Consider the following 26,732-nt stretch of genomic DNA (forward strand, 5'->3'; position numbering starts at 1 on the left):
CAAACATGCCAGAATAATAGACACTTTCTGTATCGGATTGCAAGATTATTTATAAGGAGTTGTGTACCTGCACAGCATAAATCAAATTTCCATTCATCTGCTGCTAGTGATCTTATCATCACTATACATAATTCCACTTGGCTAAGAAAACAAAAACGCTACTTGAAGTTGCCTCAATTATATAAAGGCATTACGCTATGCTGATGATTGCTACTGAACTATTATATATAAAATCATAGTAGTAATGCTACAATTAAAATAAATGACTTTCCATTTCTATATTTACATTTATATCATTTTGTTACTCTAATTTTTGAGCCCAAAGACTTTATTTTCTCAGGAAGGTGAGTTTCTATTACCAGATCACATTTCTCTCATAAAAAGAATTTTTTTATTAAATCCCTAACACTGTTTTTATCTGCTTTGGCAGATCATTTTCACTGTGTAAGGATGTTTTTGTACTCTACATTACAATGATCAATCAAATGGATATTTTATAATGTCTAAACCAACATGTCTTTCACTCATTGGTAATGAATAATTACCTTTCTTTCATAAAAAATGCTGATATTCATATGATAAAGATATATTCATTTGAAGAAGGCTTTTTTCTTCTAATAATAATTAGCTATTATTACAAATAATTTGTATTACAGTACACATGGAAATTATATGGCTCAGGCAGTGAAATTATTTGCCTGCAATGCAGGAGACCAGGATTTGATCCCCAGGTCAGGAAGATCCCCTGGAGAAGGGAATGGCAACCCACTCCAGTATTCTTGCCTGGAAAATCCCATGGACAGAGGAGCCTGGTGGGCTACAGTCTAAAGGGGCTGCAAAGGACATGACTGAGTGACTAACACTTTCTTTCACTTTCCAAGGGGAAGATTTGCTGAATTATATCATTTTTAGTATACAGAATATTCTAGCCAGCAAACAACTGAAGTTTACCTATACCTTCCATTTAAATGATTGTTCTTTATTGTCAACAGTTTATGTCTTACTTAAAAATATAATTATATTCCAAAATTAATTAATCTAATTGGTGTAGGGTCAAGCAGAAATTATATTTGTCAAATTTCCTGAATTCTTTAGCTATGTCAGTAAAATCCTGGATCTCTAGAAAAAATTAAAAACTGAGTCAATTTGCTTTTTATAAATATTTGGGGATTATTTTGATAAATTTTAGACTTCCCAGGTGGTCCTAGTGGTAAAGAACCCACTTGCCCATGCAGGAGACTGAGACACTTGGGTTTGATCCCTCGGTTGGGAAGATCCCCTGGAGGAGGTATGGTAACCCACTCCAGTATTCTTGCCTAGAGAATCACATGGCCATGGAAGCCTAGTTGGGCTACAGTCCATAGAGTTGCAAAGAATTGGACATGACTGAAGTGACTTAGAATGCATGCATTTGGTAAATTTGGGACTTAATGATTCCATGTAAGTTTCAGTTTACCTCAGTATTTTGGTATAGAATGAAACCTTCCATTACATGTTAGGTACATGAAAAACATACAAAATGCAAGACAACAGCAGTGAAAGTAATTATTTTATTGATAATAACGGAAATTTTTAAAAACACGGTAATTTGGTTATGAAATGTACAGAACCACAAAAATATCATTTTCCAATTCATTATACTAGGAATAAATATGGTAAAATATGTAATGTTTATTTTCTTTATTATTTAAATATACATACATGAGAAATAAACATTTCTAATTTTAATATGATACTTTTCAGAAGTTGTACAGAGATATTCAGGAGCAGCTGAACACTACAAAAATATAGGTACTGTTGATTAAGTAACTAAGTATACCTACACTTTAATTTATTCTAGATATTGTATCAGGTGGACAAAAAAGATTTGATTACTGCCCTAGAGAAGTTTATGATATGAAATTACGTAATTAGAATGTTTCAGCCAGAAATATAAACTGTTACTACTGTAAATCCAACTGCCCATTTTCCTTACTGTGTTAAGAATGCACAAGCTTGTCTGTGAATCTGATTTAGAGATAGCCTTGTGTATCTAAAATTGTCTTGTGACTTTTATAATCTATAAGGTACCAATAATACTGTGAATGTGGAAAATGATAAAAAGTCATTTGCAGAATGACATTTTAAAAATTCTTACTGTGATGTAATTCTTGAAAATGAAAATACCTAACTGTAGTTAAAAAACAGGACTCATAAAGTTAAAGGATAGCTTCCTTTATATTTGCAAAATACCTCAAAGCTCTAATTACATCAAACTAGAAGACCATAACATAAATTAATGCATTTCCTAAAAATTACGAACTCTTTTAGAGACAAGTGGCATTCATATTTCTATTGTTAAAGCAAACATTAAACTTGATATGAAATATTTTATGCAATTATTTACAGTTATAGGAAACATGAAGTTGCATTATAATTGATTAAAATTATGTTCAATGTTGAGGAACTGTCAACGGAACTTTCAGTTTCCACCAGATGAATATTGTGTATGTGTATTTACAAGGGAAAAAAGAAGGGAATCACCATCTGCTGGATGGCTACTCTGTGTCAGGTAAGGAATTTATAGCTATTATTTAGTTTATTCTTCACCACACGTTGTGATATAAGCATTATTATATATTTATAGCATAAACTACCCAACATGTTTGTAGATGCAAGAAAGAACGAAACCGAAAACATAAATGAGACTAGGTTGACAATATCTGTAACTGCAAGCTGATGTGACTCTGCAATAATAGAGTGGACCAGTGAACCAAAAAAAGGCCAGGATTTAAAGGAAAGGAAGACAGAGTATGAAACTGTCAATATAGAAGTTTCTTTTTTTTTTCATACTTGATTTTTCAAACATAAAGATAAGAGGATATATAAACATAAAGGAAAACACAAATACACACACATTGCTTTATTATCCTTGGTTTTAACTACTCGAGTTTAGTTTAGGGTTCTTTTGTTGGGTAGAGTGGAACTGCCATCAGTCTTTCACTAATAGCTAAGAATTTTCTGCAGAAGAGCCATCAGGTTTGTTTCCTCACATGCTAGAAAAACAGATTTGCTTCTTTTTAGTTAGTATCTTTCTGAGGAAAAATAGAAATTGACGCTTGCTTAATATAGACAATGGAAAAAACAGTAAACTGTGAATAAGAAGATAAAAGATTACACACAATTCTGTCACCCAAATAAACATTATTTCTTTTGTTATAACTAGTTTAATTTCTGTCATGATGCTTTCATTATATCTTTACAACTGTGCTATATAGTCTCTATGACTATATGTACTAACAAGGATATATGCTATTTTGGCTATATTTTATTTTTTAATGTTATCAACATGAAACAATATTTTAGCATTTTGACTCTATTTTATCATAAACTTACTCCCATTTTATTATATATTCTCTGAAAAATTAAGTATGTATACATAACTTCCCAGGTAGAGATAAGCCCTAATTGATTTAATCATTCTCTATTGTTCAATATTTATGTTTCCTAATTTTTAATTACAAAAAGGTCTTGATGAGCATCTTCATATATTAATATCTGTGAGCATGTCTATCTCATTAATGATTTACATTTCTAGGACTTCTGTATAATTAAGATATTATAGAATAAAAATATTATATTTTAATTATATTAATTATAGATACTAACTAAATTTAAAAGTTTCCCCGTTACCTTCCTTTGACCTCTCTTTTGAAATAAAGTTCAAGATAATATCTTCTTTTATTTTATTTCTGGATAGTGAGACAAAGAAAGAGATTATTCACAAAATGGCTCAAACTGGGGCTGGATGGGCATTTATCAGGGACATAATCAAAGAAAATGCTGCTATTTAGACCATAAGTTAATTTGGGCAGGGCTGCCTTCAAATCTAAGAATCTAAGATTCCTTATAATAATTAAGAAGGCGAATCAAGTTATTTTGAAAAGTAGCTCCCCAAAGTGAAATGCATCTATGATAATATATCTCACAAATTACCATATGTATTATATGAATATGCACTACACTGATATTTGGATTAGAGAGGATTTTAACAAATTTTATTCCATATTCTTTTATAGACATTTTGCATTATTTAGTTGAGAATATATTACCTTAGAATTATTTATGTAGCTCTAATTACTTGCTGATTATTTTTACACTTCTAAGGTCCAATGAATACTTATTTTAATTTGCACACTGGCTCAGAGGTTTAGCCATGGAAAACAAGACTTCTTAAATCTAAGTACTACAAAATGCTGTCTCTCAAAATATTTATCCCAAAGGGTATGAATGAGAAAATGTTAATACAACATCATGTTTTGGAAGAAATAATTTAGCAAAAACCTCTACTAATATTTTGGCAGAGTATGTTTTTTTGCTGAAATGATGGGAGTCATTTATGCAACTCTACTACTTCGGATATATTTCCAGAATATTGCTAAAATGAAGAAAAATTTACTTTGGCATTCTATTTGATTTACAACTGTATTTGACTAAAATGTTCTCAACTAGGAAATCTTTGACTAACTTTTTTTATCATCTGTTCCAGAATAAATTATTATCTCAACATATTAAATTATATCTTACAAGTCCTCTGAAAATAAGGAAATAAAAGAGGTCATCCATATGCAGCTTAAAAATAATGCAGAAAAACCATTATACAGAGTGAAGTAAGCCAGAAAGATAAAGAACATTACAGCATACTGACACATGTATATGGAATTTAGAAAGGTGATAACGATAACCCTATATGCAGAACAGAAAAAGAGACACAGAAATACAGAACAGACTTTTGAACTTTGTGGGAGAATGTGAGGGTGGGATATTTCAAAAGAACAGCATGTATACTATCTATGGTGAAACAGATCACCAGCCCAGGAGGGATGCACGAGACAAGTGCTCCGGCCTGGTGCACTGGGAAGACCCGGAGGAATCGGGTGGAGAGGGAGGTGGGAGGGGGGATCGGGATTGGGAATACATGTAAATCCATGGCTGATTCATATCAATGTATGACAAAACCCACTGGAAAAAAATAATAATAATAATAAAAAAAAATTAAAAAAAAAAAAAAAAGAAACTCCCATTGTAAGCCAAACATATAATAATCAAATCAGATCCTTCAGAATCAATTGAAATGAAAGTAAATCTGACCTCTTACAGAAACTGGGAGGTTATCTATAACCCAAAACTTAGAACTATATTTGGCATATATGTATTAAAAATGAGTTCTTGTAACTACAAGATAAAGAAAGATGATTGGTTTATAGGTAATAGATAGCTGACAGTTTGCTTTGAAATACCGTATTATACCCAAACCGCACTCCACATCTCACGGTGTGTGTCATATTTATTTCCTCCCTGGACCTTTACCCATATTTATTTACGTTCTTTCCTGAAACTACTCTGCCTTTGCTCTCTGCCTATCTCAATATTATATATATTTCATTTTCAGTTATGATAGTGACTTCCTTCATTTGAGCTCATTATGTAATGTCCCAAAAATCTTTGTTCTTTTTTTCTGCAAAATGCATTTTTTTCTGTTTAATTTTGTTTCTTCCAGCTTTAGAGGTGTAATTGACAGACAGCATTGATGAGGTTTAAGGTGTATAGTATAATGATTTGACTTACATACATCATGGAACCATTACCACAATAAGTTTGGTGAACATCCATCACCTCAACTAGAAACAAGATAAAAGGAAAATACTTTCTGTGTGTGTGATGAGAACTCAGTACCTACTTTAAACAACTTTCATATATAATATACAGCAGTATCAGTTATACTAATCATGTTGTACACTATAGCATTTATTTTACAAAATACAGAATTTTGAGAGATCAAATAGTCTAAGTAAAATTATATTCAAAATTATAAAATTCTGTCCAAATAATAATCATTATTATATCAGGTTATATTTAAGATATATGAGAGACATATATCTTAGGCCTTGGTCATTATGCTTAGTGATAAGTATAAATTAAAAATGGGATATATTACTTAGTGTAAAGGAAAATACATCACCAAATAGTGGAGATAGACAAACAAATGATAATTATCAAACAGTAAATATTAAGGAAAAAGTCAGCTGAAGGTACTATGGAGCTTGGAGGAAGAGTCCGTGGGTCAGGTTGGGAGCAATAAGTGAAAATAATTTTATTATTGCTTCATTTAATATAAAATCTTTTATATAGATAAGGACAAGACAACCAGCAAGTCTCCAGTGTTCATATATTAGAAAAATTCTTTGAGTCAGAATAAGATTTCTAGGTCTTTTAGTAGAGATTTTATATAAAGGTGAATCCTAAATCATGCTTCAGTTTTCACAGACAGTAAATGAACTCTCTTAATATGATGAAAGAGTACTTTGTTATGACTTGTGTAAGTATGTGTGTGTAAGTAAAAGAGAGAGAAAGAGAATTCCAAATGTGATTTGCAGAACTGAAAAGAAAATAAGAAAGTATTTTTGAAAGCTTGGAAAAAGAGTTTTAAAAAAAAAGTACATAAGGATAAACTAGAGGTTGCCAATAAGAGGATATAACCTTCCTTAGAGTACCAGATAATTAGATTTTTATGGATTAATAGAACTGTAAAAAATTTAAATTCAGAATTCCCCAAACCATGTCTTCAAAAATACATTTTATCAGTAGATATTTCTCCCAGTCCCCCCTCCCTACACACAACCCCAACCTCACTGTGGGGAAAACACTATGTGACTTCTTTTTATTTTTAGAGCAGTTTCATGTTCTGAGCAGATGATACAAAGACTTCCCATATATCCCCTGTCTACACATGTGCATGTTGTTTGTTGTTGTTAAATCACTGCCTTGTGTCTGACTCTATGCGGCCCCATGGACTGTGGAGCACCAGGCTCCTCTGTCCATGGGATTTCCCAGACAAGGATCTTTTCCAGGTAAGAATCCTGGAACGGGTTGCCAATTCCTTCACCAGGGGATCTCCCCAGTTCAGGATCGAACCCATCTCCTTCCTGGTGTCCTGCCTTGGCAGGCTGATTCTTTACCACTGAGTCACCAGGGAAGCCCTGATATCTTAGTGTAAATTTTTCTAGCCCCTTAAATATATATTTAAAACTGGGATAAATGGAATAGGCTTGTTTGGCTTTTAATGTTGGGGACCAGAGAGGGTCCCTTTTGGTCCATTTAAGCTTATGCAGTATAGAAATATCAAATCTTGTTTTAATCACATAAATGTCCATTTTATTTAGCTCATTTTGCATACATGCATACCCTCATATACATAGGTGCACAGCCTCCCCATTATCATCCTCCACCAAAGCAAACATTTGTGATAACTGGTGAATCTACAGGAATACATTATAAACTCCCAAAGTCCATAGTTTATATTGTTTCACTCTTGGCGTTGTACACTCAACGAGTTTGGACAAACGTGCAGTAACATGTATCCATCATTATAGTATCATACAGAGTATGTTCACAGTCCTAAATTTCCACTCTACTTTGCCTACTCATCCATCCATCCCTACAACCCTTGAATAACCAATAATCTTTTTCCTCTCTCCACAGTTTTGCCTTCTGCAGGATGTCATATAGCTAGACTGAAATAATGTGTGGTCTTTTCAGATTGGCATCTTTCACTTAGTAATATGCATTTAAATTGCCTTCATGTCTTTTCATGACTTGAAAACTATTTTCTTTTTAGTTCTGAAAAACATTCCATTGCCTGAAGGTACCACAGTTTATTTACCCATTCATTTACTGAAAGACATCTTGGTTATTTCCAAAGGTTTTACAATTATGAATAAAGCTGCTATAAATATTCAGGTGCAGGTTTTGTGTGGACATTAGTTTTAAACTCATTTTAGTAAATACCAAGGAGATGACTACTGAATTGCATGGTAAGATGTGTTTAGTTTTGTAAGAAACTATCAAACTGTCATTCAATATGGCTGTATCACCTTATACTCCCACCAGTGATCAATGAGGGTTCCATTCATTCTGCATTCTCACCAGCATTTGCTATCAGTGTTTGGCATTTTGGCCATTCTGATAGGTGTATGGTAGTATGGCATTCATTGAAAAATCATTGATCAAGGCAATTTGTGAAAACTACTTGAAATGAAAGAAGTATTTTTGCTATAAAAATGCTCAGATCCATTGTAAATATGAACTGAGTATCTCAGAGAGAAGGATGCCTGTATTTCCCAAATGTATTTGAATCACAGTTCATTTTTTCTCTAGATTTCCTATTAACATCTTAAAGAGAAGCTTTGGTCTCAGAAAAAAATGAAAATGCAAATTTATTCCATTCCTTATTTATTTAACTTTTGTATAAACAAATTACTTAAGGTCAAGAGAAATAAAACGGCTTGTCAAAAGCACATGGTAATCTGGTTAAAAAGGTATGATGACATAGTTTAAAAAAACTGTACTCCAGGACTTATAAGCTGTGGAAACAAACACATTTCTTAGCATCTCTGTTTCTCAGCTGTACCACATGTAAAATGAAGATAATAACAGTACATACCTCATGGACTTATTCAGAGAGTAAGTTAGTTAATATATGTAAAGCTTAGAATAGCTTTGGCACCTAATAAAATCAGAAGAAATATTAGCTAATATTATTATTAGTAACAGAGTGGAGGCAAGAACAAATGACCAAATAAGGTTGAGTAATGTAAAACTATTATTCCCATCAGTTTTTCTTAAATGCTAACTGCTTCTCTAGTAACAATAGGACAAAGATTGCTATTAAATTAAGTTGTTAAATTTAGGTTCTAGCCTATTTACAAGACAGACTTTAACTAGGACACTTATGAATAAACTACTAAGCACTGTACCTCCCCAACTGCAGTTGCATTTGCAAATTCACAAAGCAATAGATGTATTAATTAAGTTGCATGATACTTAGAACTTTCAAGTTCTCAGTTCCCCAATTTTCATTTTAGTTATGACTAGAGAATACAGAATTAGAGCAGTCTTACAGAAGAATATTAATCAAGGAAATAATTTCTCCACAAAAGAAAAATACTTTAAAAAGTTCATATCCTATACTTTGCCATTAGTGTTAACCTGGGTATCCAAAGAAAAATCATCTAATATTTTAACCTTTTATTTTTGTTTTATAGACAAACTAAACCACTGTATCCTCTACAGCTTTTTTCTTTTCAGTATGATATAAACAATTTGGCATTTACCTCATAAATTGCCAATATTTGCATCTGTTATAATATTTTAAATTAATTTTTATTGGAGTAAATTTGCTTTACAATGCTTTGTTAGTATCTGCTATAGCAAAGTGCATCAGCTATATGTAATTGTATACATATATATTCCTTCTTTCTTGGATCTCCTTCCCACTTAGACCACCACTGAGTGTTGAGCAGAGTCCCCTATGTTATAGGATAGCTTCTCATTAGTTATCTATTTTATCCATAGTACTGTAGCGTATATATGTCAATCCCAGTCTCGGAACTTATTCCCTCTTTCCTCCCTTGGTGTTCATACTTTTTTTTCCCCTCTATATGTCTCTATTTCTGCTTTGCAAATAAGTTCACTTGTCATACAGAATGAAGTAAGTCCGAAAGAGAAAAGAGCATCGTATAATATTGTTTACATGTGGAATCTAGAAAAATGATACAGGTATCTGTTATACCTGTAATCCTTACAACTGGAACTATTTTGTGCTTATGTAAGAATTTTTTATGTCCAAACCAAAGGTATTCTGAAAAATGTTATATAAAAATAGAGTAATAGACTTTTTCCCATATGACCTGCAAATAAACAAAGTATTATGAGTTATGTTATCTCCCCCAAGAGGGTATACTGAACACCTAACCCTTGTGCCTACAAATGTGGTCTTTTGGAAACAAGATCTTCGCAGATGCTACCAAGTTAGGTTGAGATTGTCATGGTAGATCCTCATCAAATTTCGTTCCTCTCCTTATAGAAAGAGGGAAAGTTAAATATAAATGTACAGGGAGGAAGGTAGCCATGAAGACATAGACACAAGAAAGACAGCCATGAGAGGACAGAGGCAGTGACTGAGTGATGCTGCTCCCAGCCAAGCAATGCCTGGGGCTTCCAGAAGATGGAAAGGAAAAGAAGAATCCATCTCCAGAGGCTTAAGAGTGGATAGCCCTGTGGGCACCTGATTTCATACTTCTTGCTCCCAAACTGAGAGTCAATTTTTCTTGTTTCATCCACTTAGTTTGTGTTACTTTGCTATAACATCCCTAAGAAATGAAACACCAAGACCCTAGTGCTGTACATTTTTTAGCATTAGATGAAAAAAAGTAACTATTTTCTTTTCATACATGCCAACTTAACAAGACTAACACACGTGATTGAGTTTTAGATGAGAGTAAAACACAAAACGCTCTGAAAGTTTTTTCACTGACTTTAACACAAGACAGAGGAAAAGTCATTATGGAAGGAAAGACAGGGGCTGGTGGGAAAGATATCTGAAATACTGGAGATACAACTTTTTTTTCTTATGTCATATGTGTTATTTACTATCAGTAAGAGCATCAACTGTTAAAAAAAGATTTAAAAAATGACATCAAATAATGTACTTCTTTCTGCATATTTGCTATGTTTACCACTACATCTATTATTAGGATTTTATTCATATGTGTTAAAACTCTGTGGTATTATAACAAAGCATGTGTAGTATCTAGCAGGCACTCTAAGAATACCCTTGAACTGCATCATATTATTTTGATTACAAAGTGATATTGAATTCCCCCAAATTTTAATTCTCACTTTACAAACAGAAATAAAATGTCAGCTTTATTTAACAGCCACCAATTCTTTGTTTTGCTCTTCTCTCCCTTACATTTTGCAGGGGAAAATGCCACTATATTAAGAAGACTTAATCAACAACTCAGAGCATCTTTCAAGGCAGAAAGTCTCTTTAAAAGGCCCTGATATTTCTTTGTCAACTAATACCTTTAAAACAGATGGCCATAATAAGTCATTCTATGCTCTCTTCAATCTTTAAGGGAAATCTTGTGTTTTCTTTTACTTGAATTATTCTGTGTAAGGTATCTCTTGGGTTCATACAAGCTTTTACATATTAACAGCACAGAAATATGCAGCAATAAGGGCTTCCCTGATAGCTCAATTGGTAAAGAATCCACCTGCAATGCAGGAGACCTGGGTTTGATCCCTGGGTTGGAAAGATCACCTGAAGAAAGGAAAGGCTACCCACACTCCAGTATTCTGGCCTGGAGAATTCCATGGACGAGTCCACAGGGTCGCAAAGAGTCCGACACTAATGAGCAATTTTCACTTTCACTTTCTATGCAGCAATATTACCACGTCTATTGATTTAGAAACATTCTGAGGCTCTATTTCTAACCTGTTCCCAATGGAATGAAGGAGCCTGTGATGACAGAGTCAGTAGCCGGGCAATGACCCCCAAAGCAGATAATGAGCTGAAGAAGACATCTGCTGTTTTTATTTACCCACACACGATATCTTGTGTTATCTGCTTGTCATATCAGAAAACATTACATTTTTTCTCTGTCATCAAATGAGTGCATGGAAATTGCGTATTGTCAGGTTACATGGTCATGTTCTGACTTGTTGCCTTTGCTAACCATGGATTACCACTGAAACCTGGAGAAGATTCTGGATACAACTGAGAGTTAAGGTTTTAGAAAGAGAAGGTAGGGACAGGCTCTACAGGAAACACTCTCAGGAGGACTGCTCCTCTAGCAGAGCCAAAAGTAAATACCTTCAATCTCAGAGTGGCCAAAATTGGGGGTCAGCAACAAGATATACCACACAGATGGATGCCTTCAACATACGGGGATTTCTCCTCTACTCTGCTTTGTAACACAGGAGAGGAATTATGTGCCATACTGAAGCTTCTCCTCCATATCTTGACCTAGAGCAAACAGAATAATACTTGTTTTCCTTCCTTCATATTTCAACACAGCCTGGGATTCTATTCATTGTGCTCAATGCAACTTTATTTTCTCTTGCCTGATAATCCACTAATAGACCCCAAGAGCCAGGCCTACATACAAGGAGAATCAGCTACATCAGTCAATGGCCAAGCAAAAATTAAATGATAAACTCAAGTGGTACAGATGGTACAAATACTGAAATATAAGGAAGGGATACTTTAAAATTATGAGCAGGTATAATAAAAAACACAAAGCACAGTTCAGTGCCCTCAGGTATGGTTACCCTCAGGTCTGAAGGACTGGAATCTAGAAAGAGAGAACCCTGTAGAGAGAGTTTCATATTGAATGCTATACTCTCCTGTTAAAAGATGTTGCTATCCATAATTTTAATCAACTCTGAAAGAGATTTTTAAAGCTTAAAAAAAATTATGTATTTTTAAAATCTTATACAAAATTCATGTTAAATTTCAAAATACTAAATACTTTGCCAAAAAAATCACGACAAACATAAGAATGTTAGATTTTAATGATTACTTAAGAAATTTTAGCATACCCAACAACTCAAGGAAACAAGCTACATAAATATTGAAAAAGAAAAAATGGAAGGTAACTTTCATTTTTTATGATGATATGATATTTACATCTAACATTCAAATAACTCTTCCAAAACATAGATACTACATACAAAATGGAAATATGGCATTTGTATGAATATAGTATATAGGTGTATAAACCTATGCATATGGTGTATATGTATTATCCTACATATATATATTAAAAAGTAGAATCAGGATTAAATCTTATTCATGTTGGTAGCCATACCCAAAAATGTTAGAGCAGAAAGATCTAAATACCTATGCTCCAAAAGTGATGTTTAGTTTCAAAGCAATTCCAAACAAAATATCAATTACTTTGTGTGTGCATTTGTGTGTGTGATGTTCTTTTGGTAACACAAATGAGGAAAGAATGCTAAAACTACAAATGGAGAATACTATGGAGGTCTTTTCTCTAGATTCAAAAACTTACTTTAAAGGCACTATAACCAAAACAGCAGGGCATTTTCAGAAGAATAAAAAATAGATGTAGGAGACAACAGGGAACTCAAAAATAGATCCAAGTAATATACTGAGAACCTAATGTGAAAATTTTACTTTTTCAATGCAACAGATATCAGATTACCTACATAATAAATTGTATTGTTTCAATGGACTACTCACCTAAAAGAACACCATTGAATTTTCTGGCAAGAACAATGATTATGATGCCATCCCAGACAGGGTAAAGATTTTATAACATAAAAATCACAACTAGCCAGGGGTAGCGGAGAAGCAAGGATGAATTGCATGAACACAGGAACATTTTAGGACATTGAGACACTACATGATACTATGTGATCAATGCACCTTTGTCTTACTTTTGTTAAAACCCCTAGAACGTACAATACCAAGAATGAACCCTAACGTGAAATATGGGTTTTGTCAGTGTAGATTCACTAACTGTACCAACTGCACCACTCTGGCAGGAAATGATGTGCGGGGAGGCTGCACCTGTGTGAGATGAGTGGGTATATGGGAACTCTGTACTTTCACTTCCATTTTGCCATGACGTAAAACTACTCTAAAAACTATTTTTTTTTTTTTTTAAAGAGCACAACTCTAATATAACTAGAAGAAAAACAGGAAAATTTTAACCTTGGAACAAGACAGGTAAAACAGAAACTATAATGAAAACACTGGCATATTTGACAGTATAAAAATTAATAAAAATTAATGCATTATGCAGCACTAAAAGAGACAAGATGGTTTTCACTGTATACATGTTTGGCATGGACCATGGAGACCGAGTGCCCAAGTTTAAATCTTGACTATGAAAACCAAATAATAAGTGTTTTAAAATAAAAATCTGTATGGCAAAATATAGGTTTTAAATATTTAAATACAAATTTTACACTTGATCTTAGCCAAAAGGCTGAGAAGCGATTAAATGCAATTTTCAAACCAAAGTGGGATTTCAAGAATTGAAGAGAGAAGCAGAAACATTTTGCTTAGAGATTACTGTAGAGATCAATTACTTGCATTAGAAAATAACAAAACATTATCCATATGGTTAATACACAATAAACTGCACATAATGTTACGAACATATGTTAAATTTAAAACAAGATGCATTACAAATCCAGGAGTTGTCCACAAGATAAGAGACTGTCAAAGATATGGTTCCATAGGAAATATTCCCAAGAATCAAATGAAACATTGTGTGCTATGTACATTTCTCAGGAGCTCTGCTCCTGGGACTGACATGGCACAGTATTTCTCAAAGACACAATGTTGCATGAAATAGAAACATTGCAATGCAGTTACAGATAATGCATTAGAAGAAAAATGCTTATTTGCATATTCATATAATAATAATAACAATCAGGTGAAGGCTAGGAATTTTGTGTGCAATATGTATTTTAACCAATGCAACAACCATTCAAGGTGGGAACTGTGGTTTTCCTTGTTTCCACATAAGGAAACCAAAGTTAAGGGAGTCTAAGTAATCAAGCACATTATTCAGACCTAAACCATTTTTCTGCATTTTAAGATATCAACCTAGGAATTTAACCATCATGTTATTATTTATGGGAAACATTTGGGAAACAATCTGTATCTAAATCTGACCTATAGTAACCCAAGTTTCACGTTGGAGTGTACCAGAAACAACTGATCTGGTTTCATGTGTTTCTGGTCTTTTTTCTCTCCTGTTCCATATTGAAGGTGACATACTCGTCCCATCACACCTAATACTTAGTTTATGGATGCTTATATCAAGTGATTATGACACTAATTCTATAAATGGTGGCAATATAAAATTCCTTTACTATATTTCTAAACCATACCCATGTAAACTTTTCCCACAACTGATATGCCCTCCTCATTGAAACATATGCTACTGTAGTTCCCATTTGCATCCACTATTATTTTAGCATGGTGCATAAATTCACAACAATTGTTCATTTATAACTTTACTTCCTTGCTCCATTACTTTTATTTTTCATTCCACTGATACTTTCTTAGGTTGCTTCACTAAGTATGTTATCTGTGTTTCTTCCTTTTTAAATATGTTTTTTTTGTTAATTTTTTTTATATTATTTTTGTTGTCTTTCTTACTGACATTTCCTTTGCTATATCAGCTGCCTAGTTAGTACAAACAAGACGTCATTCAATTTCAGTCATGTCTGACTCTTTGCAACCCCATGGGCTGCAGCCCACCAGGCTCCTCTATCCATGGGATTTCCCAGGCAAGAATATGGGAGTCAGTTGCCACTTCCTTCGTCTAGTGAGTATACCTGTAGAATTTATAAATTCTGGTTTAGAAAAAAGTATGGTCTAAGGAGTCACAGTGTGCCTCAAGCCACTTAAGTCATGTACAACTCTTTGCGACCCTATGGACTTCAGCCCGCCAGGCTCCTCTCTCCATGGGATTCTCCAGGTACTTTAAGCCACTCCAGTAAGAATTCCAGTAAGAATACTGGAGTGGCTTAAAGCATGCCCTCCTTCAGGGGATCCTCCTGGCCCAGGGATCGACTTGAGTCTGTTATGTCTCCTGGACTGGCGGGTGAGTTCTTTACCACTTGAGCCATCTGGGAAGCCCCAGAGTCAGAGACTTGGGCTCAGTTATCTAATTCACAGATATCCTTAACTGCCTTGCTCAAGGTAAGTTATTGAGTATTCTTCTTTCTTTATATATAAAATGGGATATTCCTCTGTGTTGTGTATATGTGAAAGTCGCTCAGTCATGTCTGACTCTTTGCGATCCCCTTGGAAATCTCCAGGGCAGAATACTGGAGTGGGTAGCCTTTCCCTTGTCCAGAGGATCTTCTAAACCCAGGGATAGAACCCAGGTCTCCTGCACTGTGGGCAGATTCTTCACCAGCCTAGCCACAAGAGCGTCTTATTTGAAGTTCATATAATATGGCATATGAGGAAAGACTGTTAAATAAATAAGGCAAATAAAGTTTATGTTAATTATAGAAATTATAATATGCTCATTCAACTGTAATATTTATTGAATTCTTGCTATGTGCAAGGCATATGCAAAGTTCTGTGTGTGTGTGTGTTGAGTCACTGAGTTTTGTCCAACTCATGTGACCCCATGGACTATAGCCCACCAGGCTCTTCTGGCCATGAGATTTCTCAGGCAATAATACTGGACTGGGTTACCACTTCCTCCTCCAGGGGATCTTCCCAATGTAGGGATTGAACCCACATCTCCTGTATCTCCTGCACTGGCAGGTGGATTCTTTAATGCAAGGTGCTAGGGATAGAGTAAAAATATGTTTGTTCAAGCATAATAAGCATTAAGAAGCTAAGTGTGTAAATGTTTAAATACAATTTTGCTTAAGGATAAAGAGAATTGGAGGTTATTTAATAGCATATAACAGAAAAATATGACTGGTCTGTTGGGAAATATTTTATTGTTTCAGGCTGAACCATGTTCCCCTAAAATTCTTATGTTGAAGTCCCAACTTCCAGTATCGCTGAATGTGACTGTATTTAGAAGCAAGTTAAAATGGCCCATTAAAGTAGATCCTAATCCAATCTGACAGGTGCCCTTCTAAGAAGAAATCTGGAGACAGAGACATCGGGGATATACACTCACATAGAAAAAGACACCTGAGACCACTTCAAGAAGGTGACGATCTGCAAGTTATGAAAGAGCCCCTAGAAGACCACAGACCTAATGACATTAATCTTGAATTTCAAGTTTTGAAGAAGGTGGGAAAAAAAAAGTATCTGTTATTTAAGCCTCCCAGTGTGTGATATTTTGTTATGGCAACTTGAGCAAACATTTATAAAATATTGTTAAATGTACATTTTAACTTTTATCTGTTAATTCATGGTCATGCAAGTTGCATACTCCTTGTTGACTTGGAAACCTCATATGGTGCTAGCTATAGACCAAGTACCAAAAAGGAGAAAACCGACTTTTCAGTCCTGCATCTATGGGTGGGAACAGTATTCCCATACACCTAGTAAGAAGCTCACTGTGAGTACTACAACATTATGTGTAACATTTGATTAATCAGGATTTAAGTATGAGAGACTTCCTTCTGATGAGTGTAAATATTGACAGGGAGGGATCTATGAGAACAAAGTGATCTTTCAAAGGCAATCCTTTGTTCTTCAAAATCATCTCTAAGGGTCTCTTGCTGTGCTGTGCTGTGTTTAGCTGCTCAGTCTTATCCAACTCTTTCTGACCCTAAAGAGTCTACCAGGCTCCTCTTTCCTTGGGGATTCTCCAGGCAAGAATGTTGGAGTGGGTTGTCACGCCCTCCAGGGGATATTCCCAACCCAGGGATTGAACCCAGGTCTCCCACACTGTGGGCAGATTGTTTACCATCTGAGCCACTAGGGAAGTCCAAGAATACTGGAGTGGGTGACCTATCCCTTCTCCAGGGGAACTTCCCCACCGAGGAATCAAACCATTGTCTCCTGCATTGCAGGTGGATTCTTTACCAGCAGAGCTACCAGGGAAGCCCAACGGTCTCCTAGGGAACGTATGTATGTAACTTAATCCCAGGCTTCTGGCAGCGGTCCCTTTAATTCCTGCACATTAATAATAATAGTAAGAAGACATCCCAAGGCAAAATCCTGATTGACTTTAATACCAACAGCATTCAAATCTAGAGTCACATTTAGAAATGTTACATGTTTGCCTGTCGTTTTTTTCCAGTACTTCTTGATATAAGCCTTTTTGATTTACACATTTTAATAGCTCACCAGATACAATTGTCACTGAAGTCTGCATAAAAATAAATTGCAGTAATTAGATATTAGGCAAGCCCAATTAGATATTAGGCAAGATCTAAAAATTATGACTTATTTTCACTTAAGTATGATGATGTCTGAAGTCAAAATATCTAGGTTGAAATATCAAAATATCTAGGTAGAAATTCTTAAAATATAGGAAGTAGTGTCTCAAATATATGGTTCTGATGCAAAATAATGAGCACTTTTACAAAAGAAATGTTTTTTAAAATATCTAAATTGTTATATGTCTTCTTTGATCCAAGACTTTTAAAGGCTAAATTCAAGGACACATACTACCTTCTCCATCAAAATAACTATTTAAAAAGGAAGGCAGGAAGAAATCCATAAAGTGCTGCACTCTTGACCTCAATAGCTATTTTAGATTCAATCGTTTCACCTTAAGAGCTTTGAAACTTAAATGTAGATGATAATGGTTGGACATATCAGAATACAGAAGACTCTGTTTCTTCATTTTTGTATTTCTTTTTTTTTTTTTTCTTATTTTTTTCTCTACTTACCAGATTACTTCTGGGACAACATTTATTTCACCTTGAGGCAAAGTTTTGTTGTTTTTTTTTCCCCTTTTGGTAATGTTTGGGAGTTTGGGGAGTCAACTAGGCTCACTATTTATCAATGAGGATAAATCAATTTATGTATTTAATTTATTAAATTTGTTATATGGTTATTAAATTTATTGTACAGTTATTAAATTTATTTATTAAATCTGTTATATTTGTTATATGGTTATAAGTGAGAAACTATTCCACCTACCTAAACCTGCAGGCTATTGACAAGGAGACTCTTTTTTGGTGTTTTCCTATCCAAACCTAATCCTCTGTTTCATGGATTTAAAACTGGAGGGAGGTAGTCCATAAATCTGCAAGAGGAAGAGAGTAGTTGGTATCTAGTTCCAAAACGGGTTGCATATGCTTTGTATCCGAAGAAATGCTTCCCACTGAGTCAGACAAGAACTCATCCCATTATCGTTCCTCCTTACCTCTCCTATGAACTCTAATTTTTCATACGAAGTCCTTTAATCTAATACTCCAGTCTAGCTACCCTTACATCCTCATCTCTGCTAAAATTAAAAAAAAAAAAAAAAAAAAAAAAAACAAGAAAGCATCCCTCTACTTCCCAAGAAACTGAACAGTTATCAACTAAGTTTTCAATTTACCTGCTCCATTTGTCTTTAAAGTCTACAAGCTCCTTGCTCTCTGCAGAAAACTCATCTTAAAGTTGCCTTTGTTTTGCTGTATTTTAATCAAGACTTAATCTAACAAATTCTGTTTTCATGCTTAAGACTTTCACCATAGAAAAGCAGCCAAGGGTAGAAGTGGGAGAGTGATGGTCAGAGTGATCAAGAAATAAGAAAAGCAAATTGTCAGCTTAGTAATAACCTGCACTAATAGAAATATATTTTCATTAATGATTCTAAAAACAATTAAATAATGTCACAAATTCAGGATAAGTGGCTTAGACTGGCTAAAGGCATTCACAAGTCAACCATAAATTATTTTAATTAGCGAAGCAGATACTCAGGTATACTTAAGGAAGAGATGCTTTATTTGAAATTAAAAATCAGGTATAAAAGTAAACATTTTAGGTGAAAAATCAAACAAGCTATAACTTTAAAATATGAAAGTGACAAGCAATGTAGCATGGGGTAAAAAACTGGAAAATATCCAAAATTTGAAATCAAGAAAACGGACTTTTGCTCATCTCTGGCACTGACTAGGTACAGAAACAACTGAAGGAATGAACACAGAATCAATTTATCCTTTGCAAAATAAGAAAGCTCGGTTAAGAAAGGGGTAGGAAAATAAAGGGAGAGTCAAAAAAAAAGAAATTTACTAAGTTATTTCCAAGGATATTAAGAAAGTACGAGTAAAATAACAAAAAAAATGAATGTTATGAATTACCCATGGGTAATTTAAAAATTTTGGGACGTTTTCAGCTTTACAGACCAAAGACCATTACTTATACTCACTAAGCATGGTATACACACTCAGAACAAAGCAAATGTCAAAACTTTTTATATTCTATTCTCCTCAATCACTCCTCATTATATAGAAGAAGAAACAGAAACAGTAAACATGTGAACAGATTATATTTGTATAGTGTGGTGTCACAAATATGCACTCATGTTTTCAACTACCTTAAAACACATATGCTTTTAAGATCATATCACTAAGAATTTCGTGGATCTACAGTTCAGTGCAAACAATTTCTTTTCCTCCCAAAATGCATATTATTCAATTTGGGAAGCAGGGAAGAAGGTAAGCACTTTTTTTTTCTCCTTCTTGATAATAACCTTCCTTCTTGGTTCCCAGGAACCTGGCAGTCAAATACACTCTAAACTATTCAAGGACAACACTTAACACAAGACATCAGAGTGACAGTGATGGGAAGAAGCAATTGCCAACTACAGCATCCATTCTGAATAGCTGTGAATGCCACATAAACTTAGGGATGATTTTAATATCATGCTGGAGATCCCCTTGAGTTCTTATATAACTGGTATACTATGATATTGTACGTAAGTAATTAAACCATAATGTGTTCAGGGAAGAGTTTAATGTTATACAGTAAATGCATGATGCTGAAGAAATGCAGGGACCTATTTTCAGTCTCCAAGTAGAAAGAGACTCTTGGTCACCAAGTGTCTTGGATAGCCTCCATCTCATAGCCACAGGTCACAGAAGGCAAAAATATTGGCATAAAAATATCATTGTTATAGAAAGAAGGCAGTCTGGAGTTTATTTAACAATATATATATATATTTCTCATATATATAAATATAAATTTATATTTCTCATTTCTGTGCTGATCACAACAAATGCTATGTAAAGCTCCACTCTAAAGAAACTCTTCAACTACAATTTAATTTAGACAAATGCCCATAGGAGTTTCATGTCTTGGGGTCAGTGATATGCTATCTAGTGGGGTTAAAACCATGGAGCTAACACTGCCTATAGAATCCTGCCTCATCAAGGAACTATTTGTCTCAGTGCACTACCTATTGTATCTAGAATCTCCTACAATTGTATCACTTCAACAACAGTCTAGCACTTTCATTATGATCATGAAAATATAGAAGCTATACCACTAGTTAAATACTACTTTCTCCCCTTGTATTTGTGCATATTACTGTCATGCCTTTCTGAAAGGGATTATTAGTTAACCACAGCTGCTAACAAGGAAGAAAGCATACCTAGAAGTGAATACCATATAGTTCTTTATTTAATACATAAAATTTAGTAGCATGTGAAATTTAGCTGCAGTCCATGGGGTCGTGCTGCAGTCCACGGGGTCGCAAAGAGTCAGACAGAACTGAGTGACTGAACTGAACTTAACTGAAATTTAGCTGATAGTTTTTAGTAAAGTTAATCATTAAAATTGACATTTATTTTATGTACTCAGATGTTTTACATTAATTTTACATAAATTATTTTTAAATGATCACAGCAGCCCCATCAGAAAGTTTTTTTCTATTTTCCTTATCTTGTAGTATGAAAACTGAGATTTGATACTTTAAATAACTTGTTAAGGTAACCCTGGTGGGAAGTGCTAGGGCTGAATTTGGACTCCATAACCCATTAATTTATCACTAATTTAGAAAGAAAAGTGTATTATCTTTTTAATTTGAGGTATCTCATTAGTAGGCTATTAAATATTAATTAGCAATTCAGTGATCATTTTTTCTGTCTGATGATACTCATAACCAACATTTATTGAATATCATCAGCATTACCCTAAGCAATTTCAATATAAGACATTTTGTTCTCACAAGAAACACATAAGACAGATACTATTATTTTCCCTATTATACAAATGAGTAAACTAGACCATTGAGAATAAAAGAAACTTGCTCAAGTATCATGTCTTAAGTAGTGGAAACAAGATTCAAACCCAGGCAGTCTGTCTCCTACATGCCTCTCCTTATCTTTGTGAAGTCACTCAGTCATGACGACTCTGTGACCCCATGGACGTCGTAGTCACCCCATGGACGTCATAGCCTATAAGACTTAGATGTCCATGGGATTTTCCAGGCAAGAATACTGGAGTGGGTTGCCATTTCCTTCTCCAGGGGATATTCCCAACCCAGGGATCGAACCCGGGTCTCCTGCATTGCAGACAGATGCTTTGCCATCTGAGCCACCAGGGAAGCCCTTATCTTTAGATGCCTCTAAATGAAAACAACATAGGATTTACAAAGAGGAGAGTTATTTTAGAGCACTTCTACATTTGTTGTTGATTCAGTATATTTCTGAGGACAAAGCCATTTTACCCCCCAGTTATATCACAGGTTAAGAAATCTGAAGAGATATTTTACTTAAAAAAGCAATCAGTTTCTACCTAAACTGCTATACCCTCTTTATTATTATTATTATTATTTGCTATACCCTTTTTAATGCACTGATGAGCTTAACATAAAAATAATGACAACAGCAAAAGCAAACCAAAATGCTCACCAATGAAATACTCTATGGTAACTCTCTAAGAGCTATAAAATTACATGAAAATAAACAAAGTGAGATAAATCTAACAGCATTTGGCAAGTATCAAATCTAGTTTGCTTAGGGGAAAATGCTAATAATAAAAAGAAATGCAGAGATTAAGCCGAGGTCCCACTAGAAATCAGTGATTCCCATTTGAGTCTTCTGAATTTAGCAGGAACCCGGTGATAATCTCAGCCTGGTAGTACCCCTTAGCTTCAGCAGAAGAAAACACAAGGCTGCTCTGAATAACAGGATTCCTAATTATGCTGCTGACATTCCTCATAATAAGTTCAGTCTATGAACAACTGTGAGTATACAGTCAAAACTGCAAACATTCAAGGACATAAGTGAACATTTATGATAACAAATAGGAAAACACCACCAAAAAGTTTAGTCAGAAGTACTTTAAACTAACTACTAATTGTAGAAAATAGTGTAACTCTAATCAAAAGGTTTAAAGATTTAGAGTATAGAAAAATTTGCAAGAACTAGAAAGTATTTATAAAATGATTACACATAAAATAATCAATAGAACTTTTAGAAATGAAAAATACTGTAAAAATCTAAATGAATGGGTAAATAGTAGAGTAGATCTAAGAGAATATAGAAATAGTGAAATGGAAGATTAGGCAAAGACAGAACAGAAGACAAGTCAATGCAAAATATGAAAGAGAAAGAATATGTATGGAAAAGAGAATAAAATAACGCATGTCTAACTGACAGCCCAAAGGGACTGAATAAAGAACAGTTCGTATTTGAACAGATTTCAGAAATGTACACAACTAACAGAAGACCTGAAAACACTGATATCAAAGCACTATGTACACGAACCCGTAGGAGTAAAAGCAGAGCGCTACTAGACACGTCCTCGCGCAGCTGCAGAACACCAAAGATAAAGAGTATATTTTATAACAGCAAATGTGAAGGAAAGGGTAAGAAAGGTTGATTACAAAAGAAATACAATTAATTTTACACTAGATTTTTCAATTTATGTTAGAAGCTGGAAAACAAACAATATCTTCTTAGTGCTTAGAGAAAGCAACTGCAGATCTAGAATTGTGAATCCTGTAAGATGCTGTTTTAAAATTAAGGGCATAATAAAGACATCTAAAAACTTTAAAAACTGTAACTATTTGCTACAGGATGAATTTAATATAAACAGCTTTAAAATGTATTCCAAGAAAAAAAAAAAAAACTCTGCTATTCTTTACCTAATAATGAATTGAAGAGAATCCAATATCTGGGAGAAGTCATGTGTGACATATACAACTGACAAACAATTTGTTTTAAAATATATACAGGGACTTCTCTGGCTGTCCTGTGGTTAAGATTCTAAGCTTCCATTGGAGGGGGCATGGGTTGGATCCCCAGTTGGGGAACTAAGACCCCACATCTTGCACAGTGCAATTAAAAATCAAATAATATATAAACAAATACTAAAGTTCAGTTTAAAAAATCAAATAACCCAAGAAATAAGAGAAACAACCAAAGTGTAAAAAAATGCTGAATGTTCAAAATAGGTATGTGAAGGTAGATATAAATAAATATTCTAAATAGACATTTAAAGGATATAAATATTTGATAAATATATAAAAATATTCAATCTTACTTTTAATCAGAAAATTAAAATTAAGAGAACAATGACATATAAAGTTGCACACAAGAATTAGTAAAAACGTAGAAGAAAAATGATGCTCAGTGTTGATACCACAGATTTATCAGAGCAAGAACCCTGATGACTGTCTCTCCAAAAGATATTCAGAATCCAAGCACCACTCACCCCTCTACTGCTGTTACTATGCACAGAATCACCATGTCTAACCAGGATGATGGTAATACCTCCTAATCATTTTCACTTCTTGCAACTTTGCTCCCCTCTTCTGCTCTATCCTATGAGATAGCCAAAATGTAAGGATTATACATCTCTTATGTCCACACCCTACATCTTCCCATTTCACTCAGAATAAAATCCAAAACTTTTACAGTTAACTCTAAGACTTTAAATGATCTATTCACTATTACCTCTATTTCATCTCCACTTGTCTCAATGTGTTCCTATCTCTTTGCTGTCTGGCCCACATCAGGCATGCTCCTGCCATTGAGATTTTTACTAGATAATCGGTCCTCCTGAAATTCTCTTCCTTCAGATATTTACATTGATGACTCCCTACCTCTTCCAAGATTTTGCTAATATATAACCTGCATGAGGCCTATGCTGTCCAACCTATTAAAAAATTCCTCACCTCTCTTTCTCTTGTGGCACTTCCAGTACAACTTACCCTGTTCTATTCTTTGTGTCTTGTTTATAAGTTCCAAAAATAAAAAAGCTTTTGCTTAAATCCAGCAGGAGTGATAGGGATCTCCTCCCCCATTCCCTCATCAAGATTATTCAACTATGGTCCATTTTAAGTGTAAAAAACTAGAGACTCTCCAGTCTTTTAATGTATATAATATTGATTGTTAACAACAAATGACTTTATTTTCTTGGGCTCCAAACCACTACAGATGGTGACTGCAGCCATGAAATTAAAAGATGCTTGCTCCTTGGAAGAAAAACTATGACAAACCCGGACAAGATATTAAAAAGAAGAGACATTACTTTGCCAACAAAGGTCAGTCCAGTAAAATCTATGATTTTCCAGTAGTCATGTATGGATGTGAGAGTTGGACCATAATGAAAGCTGAGTGCTGAGGAATTGATGCTTTTGAACTGTGGTGTTGGAGAAGACTCTTTAAGAGTCTCTTGGACTGCAAGGAGATCCAACCAGTCAATCCTAAAAGAAATCAGTCCTGAATATTCATTTGAAGGACTGATGCTGAAGCTGAAGCTTCAATACGTTGGCCAGCGGATGCAAAGAACTGACTCATTAGAAAAGACCCTGATGCTGGGAAAGATTGAGGGCAAGAAAAAAAGGGGATGACAGAGGATGAGATGGTTGGCTGGCATCACCAACTCAATGGGCATGAGTTTGAGCAAGTACCAGGAGCTGGTGATGAACTGGGAAACCTGGCATGTTCCTGTCCATGGGGTCACAAAGAGTTGGACACGAATGAGTGACTGGACTGAACTGAACTGAACATCATAACAGCTTTTCTTTTTTTTTTCCAACTCAAACTCTTAAATAATGCACATTTAACAGTGTTGGCAGCCTAAAATCCACCTTCATTTTCACATTTATATATTGATGCTTTATCTTCATTGTATCTTGCCCTTTTTACACAGGACAGTTTCCAGTGTTTGACTTTAATCTTATTTACGCAGTGCCTTTCTTTCCATTTATTTAGTATCCTTGAGTGTTTCCAAGTCAATGACAAAATGAACATAAAATTAATATAATATATAAAGCTTATAAAAAACTTGAGTGCTAGTCAAGTATTTAGATAAACTTATGAAATCATTAGAACAAAATACTGTTCAAACCCTTCTATTTTCAAAGCATATGTTATAAATGTATTGGTCTCTAAATTCTTCTTATCTAAAGCTGTCCAACCTAAAAAGAAGAGGATCTCTAATCTTATTTATTATCTACATCAAAACCGAGATCCAGGTTAATAGCTGGTTTAAGCAGGGAAGTCACATGTAAGAGACAAGCAGCCCACAGATATTTAGATGAAAGACAAGAAGTTAAAGTGGGATAATATCATGAATTTAAGAGAAGAAGTAAGCTTCAGGACAGTGAATAGATTAAGTTGACTGGTATAGAATTGTTCTATTTTTTACTTTTTAGATTTCACAATCACCAATCCCTATTCTTTAAACACTTTTGCATTTGTTAAATACCTTAGGATTTTTAGCAAGGCATTGCTAGTTCTGACACCCCTAATGTTATATTTAAATCATATGTTCCAAACCTGTCATTTTCAAAATAAGAAACGCTTCTATGATTAGGTATTGAAATGTCAATTTACAATTTAGAGTTTTTAGATACAGCTTTTTTACAAAACTAAAGTACGTAAAAAGTATTCAAAAAATCTATGTTAACTACTGTTTCTTGTCTCTTATTTTGTGAATTTGACAGTATTAAAAAAAAATTCAACCAGAGGTTTATATCAAACTATGAAAAGAACTGAAAAAGCTCAGATAGATACACATACACACACTGAAAATAACAAAACAGCAGCAATATCTCTTTTGTGACATGGTTCCTATAACTGATATAAGCAATATAGGAAGAATAAAGATTAGTTCTAACAGGATGCCTTAAATACAGTTTATTTTTAAAGGTAGTGCTCAAAGAGAAAATTTTATTTTTTGGTTGGAATACTAACTGACATAGGACTAAAGAAATCCTTTTTTCTATTTATTTTTCTCTTCCTCACTTCTGCCAAAAAGTATCTTGGCAAACAAACAAAAATTATAATATCTTTAAGAGAATATAAAATTCATCATTATGTTTATTCTTAAAATTACATCAGAGAGTGATTATTTTGAACAAGTAACTACACAAGGTATTTCTACTAATTACAAATCCAAGGAATTCCAGGAAATTTTAATATTGTGGCTACATCTTAGCTACCTGATGGTGACTAATATTACTATTCAATTTTGGAGACACCTCCATCTCTTT

At 34.1% G+C, this 26,732-nt stretch overlaps 1 protein-coding gene and 1 pseudogene across 1 annotated transcript in view; both read right to left on the reverse strand.

Moving 5' to 3' along the window:
* The window catches only part of GRID2 (glutamate ionotropic receptor delta type subunit 2), a 1,497,839-nt gene that overhangs the window by 971,470 nt on the left and 499,637 nt on the right, over positions 1 to 26,732 (reverse strand). The gene's annotated exons all lie outside the window — the stretch shown is intronic.
* Positions 13,689 to 13,850, reverse strand: LOC133071958 (U2 spliceosomal RNA; annotated as a pseudogene).

The sequence above is a fragment of the Dama dama genome, chromosome 17 (genome assembly GCF_033118175.1).
Source record: "Dama dama isolate Ldn47 chromosome 17, ASM3311817v1, whole genome shotgun sequence".
Classification (NCBI taxonomy): domain Eukaryota; kingdom Metazoa; phylum Chordata; class Mammalia; order Artiodactyla; family Cervidae; genus Dama; species Dama dama.